Genomic DNA, 6,353 nt, shown 5'->3' with positions numbered 1-6,353 from the left:
TTAATTTCTGTTTATCTGAGTGACGATGTGCTTCCTGAATTGACAGATTCGTAATGGAATCCAATTCTTCCTGGTTTTTTTACATAACTTAAAAGAAGGTTTATATAAAGACTATATAGAAAGTAGAGATACAGCACTTTGATGAACACGAGCTTACATGGGAGGCAAACTGAAAACCTGAGTGCGCCGTGACAGATGGCTTTGCGTTCCAATTTACGTCCTGTTATTAATTATTAATGCAATTAGCTTAGCTTACCATTAATGAGAGTAAGATTATGCATCTTTTTCCAGAAAATTCCACACAGTCGTTAAGTCTTTTGTGGCCTTCATTAGCAAATTAAGTTTTGGTTCCATGGAGTGTAGTGATTCTGATTCTCACAGCCCAGACGCTAGAATAAAAAATGTTGGCATTTTCAATCAAAACTTAAATTCAACATTTTACATTGCAAATCATATTTCATTTAAAGTACAAGTATGTGAGCTGACATTCTGATCAGGAGGAGGGGATGGAGGTGCCGTGGCAGCTGGCGACAGTTCGAGACCATTTCAGCAGTGATGTTAGCGACCATCCAGACATTTTACAGTCATCTTTGTGGCAACAAAACTGGGTATTCTTAGCGAGATGTCAGGCCATTTTCCAGCTGTGTGTGTATCCCAACAAAACAATGGATCTTAGTAGCAAGATGCCGGGACATTTTGCCCGCCGTCTTTGCGACAACAGAATTGGGTATTTTTAGAGAAACCGTTTGCACGTTTTCCAGCTGTGTTCCTGGACACATGATCTTTTCCAAACCTTTGGTAGTTTGTCATTGTTACAAAATATGTCAATATGTCAATTTTCAACATAAACGACAGAAATGTAAAATGCCAACATGTATCCTGGAACCTCTGACACCTCCCGTCCTTGTCACCTCAAAAGTTGAGGTCATACTTGACACTGACACTGACAATGACATTGAAAAATACTTTTGTATACGTTAACATATATCTCCACAGAGACAACACAAGGTTTCCACTTCGACTCCCATGAAGTTCACAGTTGCACAGTGACTTAACGTGACAAACTTAAAGATTGCTTGTTTTTGTAGCATAATAAAATGGTGCCCCGCGTAGGGCATTGTTTGTAGCCATTTTTAGACATAGAGGGAAACAGTGTTTAAGCTTACAACCTGTGGTACTGTTAAAGAAAAAACAGTGTAGCAACTTAACTGCGGTGTTAGCATCTTTTATGAATATTTGCTATGTGGAAATTAACTAGGGAATCATTTAGCAGCTGAGTATGAGAGCTTTCGCTGATGTTTTTTGAGATGTTTATTTTAATTGCCAAAGCTGAGCATTCATGCTGTGTAGTGAGCACACACACAGACACACACACACGCAGAGATATATTTATGTAGCCGACTTCTGATACAAATGAATCAGAGCCGTCACAGCAGAGAAGCAGCGCTCTGACGCAGTGAACCATTTCTGAAGTGTTTACTTCCAGACATTTCTTCAAACTGTGAATCAAAGGTGTAAATATTCATACTGAACACGCTGTACGCAGTCTGCCAAGACGTGTTTACACTATAAAGGTAGAGAAGTTTACATGGTCATATATGTTATGAGTCTAATGACACTTGACTGACTCAATACCTGTCAAAAAAAAGACCATATAATTCATGTGTGTTTAAATAGAGTTTGTTTTCATCATTCCAGCAAACGAGCTATTTGCAGGAGTGTGTTTTTTTTATCTGCCAGCAGTGTTTTGTTAAGTTTGAAGCCAATAAAGCTTGCCTGGTTCCAGCCTTTCCTGTGCTTAATTTCTGTTTATCATATTATTTCATTTAACACACACTCATTGGAATTCACGCAGTGGTTTCGAATCCACGGGGAAAAAAATAAAGTGTCTTAATGCTAGGCTTTGGGCTCCTAATGGCAAAAGCAAAATATGCAATATGCAACTATTCACCCAAAAATGGGCGGGGACATGACACAAGAGCAAAAAAAAGTGTTTTTAATGTCATGCCTAATAGTCTAAGTGCACATGAGCTGTATTAAACAAAGAATGAATCACATGTTCAGATAGTAAAATGATGGTGTCATTGCTTGAATGCATTGTGGGGCACATGAGGTATTTTTGACCTTTTCAATTAATCCCCCCTACAATTAATTACGATTAAATTGTTTCATTTTGTATTAACTACATGGCTTAAGCACTTAGAGAAATACATCAGGGCCACAGTGCTGCTCTTCATTAGAGACGTTCAAACTCTGTTCCAGATTTATTTTTACCCGCTAATTCACGGCTCCTCTGGTACACATGAGAACAGAAACAGAAACTGAAACTGATATTAGTTCAGATATTAGATATTCATTTCAAATAGTTCACATTGTATTATCATTACTATTCGTATGACTAACCCGGCTGACGACATTGGAAAGTGTGTGAGATGAAGAGGGCACGACTAGGAATAGGTTAGAAAGTGAGTCACGGATTGATTAGATCAACAAACATATTTGCATATGTTGATACTTATGTAACAATGGCAGGACAGAAAAATTAGATGCATTTATTACAGCGTGAGTCAGCGTTTGCATAACACATTTGAGCTGGTATATGTATGTGGAATATTAAGCGGCTCTGAAGCATTGTGTTTTTTTATTAGAAAACATACCATAGAACTGCATTCACGAATCGCTCGGAAGAAAAACAAATCACACGTAAATCTCTGTCTCCCTCTAAACAACCTAATGCTTGAGGGGGTTGATGTTGTTGTACGATGTAAAGGTAGTAAATGCATTTGTGAGAAAACGTAGAATAAAACGCGTTTACAATGAAATCCATCAGGATATGTTGTGAGAGGTGCTGCAGGTGTTCAGCTAATCAGACCATCTTTCAGTCGAAACCTGGGCCCGGTCCTGGCTGCTGAGGTCTGAAGAAATTATTTGTCCTGCCTGACGCAAGAGGTGCAGCAAATCTTCCAAGGCATTTAAAGAGATGTCAGTCAGGCTTTTTTTTTTTTTTTTCACACCCTGATGTTCCTGAGAAAAAAAGCAGCCCAAATAACAGGAGCCCACCTGTGGCGGTGCACTGCGGGGTGTTCAGGGGCTGTGGGAGCAAACAGAGCTGTTGCTAAAAAATCCTCTGGTCCAATTTCATTTTGGACAACCTTATAATCCTTTTGTGATTTCAGATAACTGGTCTGACACTAATTATAAAGTTTGCAAGTTTCCTCTCAAACTTGATGCTACCGGAGAGTGATGTAATGCTTTTCTGCAGCACTGAGCTCACAGCTGCACTTTTCATTTCAGAAAGCAGGAACAGACTCTTCTGATCAGAGGAGGAAGTTCTGAGCATTTTGTGGGGACAGATCCCTGTTTGGGCAGCTGGTCCGTCCCAGTTTAGGAGAGATATTTAGAGTGGCTTGAACACAACTTAGCCCGAATGAAAAATAGCCGATACCTTCCAACACCTCCTCACTCGTCATGCTCGTTGTGTTGGTCCTCGGTGTAAAAGAAATTGATGTTCTAACAGGAAGTTGTTCAAACAAACTCTTACAAACTTTTCCTTTTTGAATACTTCAGCACATCCTGCTGCTGATATTTGTTTACATCCACCTGAGTAAGAAGCTTTTCAGGGCTCGCCGTGTAATGACAGCGTTCTCACTGTTGTGTAATCTGCTGCAGCTCGCTGTGTGACCGGACTGTGAATGTCAGCGGAAGTTCTGGCCGACTGGCTTTTTTACTGTCGCTACAGTCCGGGGGGGGAGCGACTGCACTTCATTTCTAAATGTTTGTCTTTCTGGCCTGGCCATTGATTTCCTCTCCGTCTGTCTTTATTACTCTGGCTCCCCTCCTGTGTATAGCCCCCACCACACACACACACACACACACACACACACAAACGTCTCAACTCTCCCGTCCCCTGGCAGCCTTCTGATCCATATTGACTATCCGTCTTAGTTTGGCTCCCTCACTGTTCCTTATTAAACCTGTAAAGGCTGTCTTGTTCTACCTGTCTGTTCTCCTTTCTGCACTCATTCTTCTCTCCTGCCTTTATTCTTCCCCTCCGGCCTCACTGTCTCGTTTCTTTGCCTCTGAAGCCGGCAGAGAGAATCACAACTGTATGTACCTGACGGAGGCATTAAACAGTTACACACACATGATGTCGTATTGCATCTGATCACCTTCCAGCTTCCAGAGTCCAATTCAATATTCATTTGATCTTTATCAGATAGAATGAATGTGAAGGCCAAAAACTTTTGTGCTTACGTCCGACACATTTATACTTTTAATATCCTTGAATCTGAATGAAGTTTGTGAACCCCAAATCCATAAAAGTTTTTGTTGTTGTTGCTGTTTTTAAAGATGCAACCCCAGCACCTGCCTCCGCATCACTCAGTGATCATCAGCCCCCCGCAGACACACACTTAAAACATTAGACACTCCTGCCGACTTTTGACTTTTGCCCCACTGTGCTTCATCCTCACCTTGATTGTGAAGAGGATTTTTTTTTAAAAAGGAAGCCGACTCTTTGTCTTCGTCACCACTCTTTCATAACAGAGGTGGGATGAATGATGCAATATGTTGTTTTGTCCACGAGAAACATTTACATGATTCCCAATATGAGACACTGAATTCCCAAAAAGGAGTGAAAGTTAGAAGAGACCGTGTTAATTATGTGGCAGACAGTGAAGTGCACACAGGAACCTTTAAACATTTTTAATGTAGGCAGTTCATGTCTTCTCCCTTCTGTCTGCGCCCCCTACTGGCAAGGAGGCCCTAAGAATGCCTGTTCCCAGTCTGCACACCGTGATGTTAGAGATATGACTGAACAAGCTCAAGTTAGTTGTCAGTACCCCGGCTGCTTCATTGTGTGTTTTTGTTTCAGAATTGGAAAGACTTGCAGAAAGAGGTCCCACAGGCTGTAATGTTTGCATGGCATCAACACTTCAAGGGTTTAGAGGACAGAAGTGCAAGAATAACAAAACCAAGCCAATGGCATCAAACTGCAAAGTACATTTTCACAGATTTTGTCTTGATTTCACATATCAAATGGATTAAAAAGTTTGTGGTCTGGATGAATTGGGCACCAGGAGATCAGCAGCATGCCAGATGTTTTGGAGCAGCAGGTTAGACGTTTGTCAGGGGACCCAGAAAATCTTCAGCAGCCCTCCTGCTGTTTGTGTTCTGATTTCCACATTTAGAAACCCGAGACACATTTAGACGTGGACTTTGAGTGAGCTGCCTGAAGACATTAGAGTGATGCGGTCACACGTCTGTCTGCAGCTGGTATTAATAAGAAGCACCTGTTTCCCTTCAGCCTGCAGCCTCCACACCTCACCTTCACCTGAGAGGATGAAAAACTACAACATGTCCTTCTGTGCTGGTGTGAATGTTCAGTCCCATCTGTGATCACATCAACACAACAACAACAACAACAACAACAACAACAAGTAGATGCTATTAAACCATTCTTCCACACAAACACACACATGCGCACAAAAACACATGCATCCTCTCTCTCTCTCTCTCTCTCTCTCACTCTCTCTCTCTCTCACACACACACACTCTCCCTCCCTCTCCCTCTCCCTCTCTCTCTGTGTCGCCGCCACCTGCATCAGCACCGGCTGCAAAAGTTCCTCCTGCAAAGGTAAGCTCATAACTGATCGAAACCTTCATCGAACCGATCGCCAAATATTACCAATTATCGTGTTTCCATGCGTGCATGACATGACAGCGCATCAGTCGAGACCGGTGTACGCATGCTTGGAGCTGGAGAGGCGCGCAGCACATGCACATGAACACACTGCACTCTTGAAAATGATCATCTGGGAACGAGCGCGCACCGATTGTGTTTTTTAAAACTGTTTAAAGACCAGGAGAAGACAGTGCGTGTGTGTGTGTGTGCGTGTGTGTGTGTGTGTGTGTGTGTGCTGGGTAAGAGGAGGTGAAATATGTGAGAAAATTCAAAACAGTTAATGAAGATGTTTTGTAACAGGAGAGGGAGACATCCTGTAGGGTCACCCTCCCTGTGTGTGAGTTATTAATGTACATTGATTCTCCCTAAAGACAAATGTTCAGTCTGTATCCATCTATGTTTTTAAAAAGATGACATGATGCATCAAGTTGACGGCTGTGCCTCATTTGTTCTGTCCTCTGTCAGGGAACAGTCTTTGTTATAGTATGTGTAGGATGTGCAGGCGGGGATGTACAGAGTGAGAGTGTGGGCTCCAGCTGGAGTCTGGATTTAGATTTCTCTGTCTGACTATTGAATATGAGTGAAGGAGGCAACCTGATCCTGATCCTGATCCTGATCCTGTGTGTCCAGTGTCACTTTGCTCCAGCTGGAGTTTGTGCACAATATCATT

This window comes from Pagrus major, chromosome 3 (genome assembly GCF_040436345.1).
Source record: "Pagrus major chromosome 3, Pma_NU_1.0".
Classification (NCBI taxonomy): domain Eukaryota; kingdom Metazoa; phylum Chordata; class Actinopteri; order Spariformes; family Sparidae; genus Pagrus; species Pagrus major.
The sequence above is the reverse complement of the archived record's forward strand: the minus strand, read 5'-3'. Positions refer to the sequence as shown.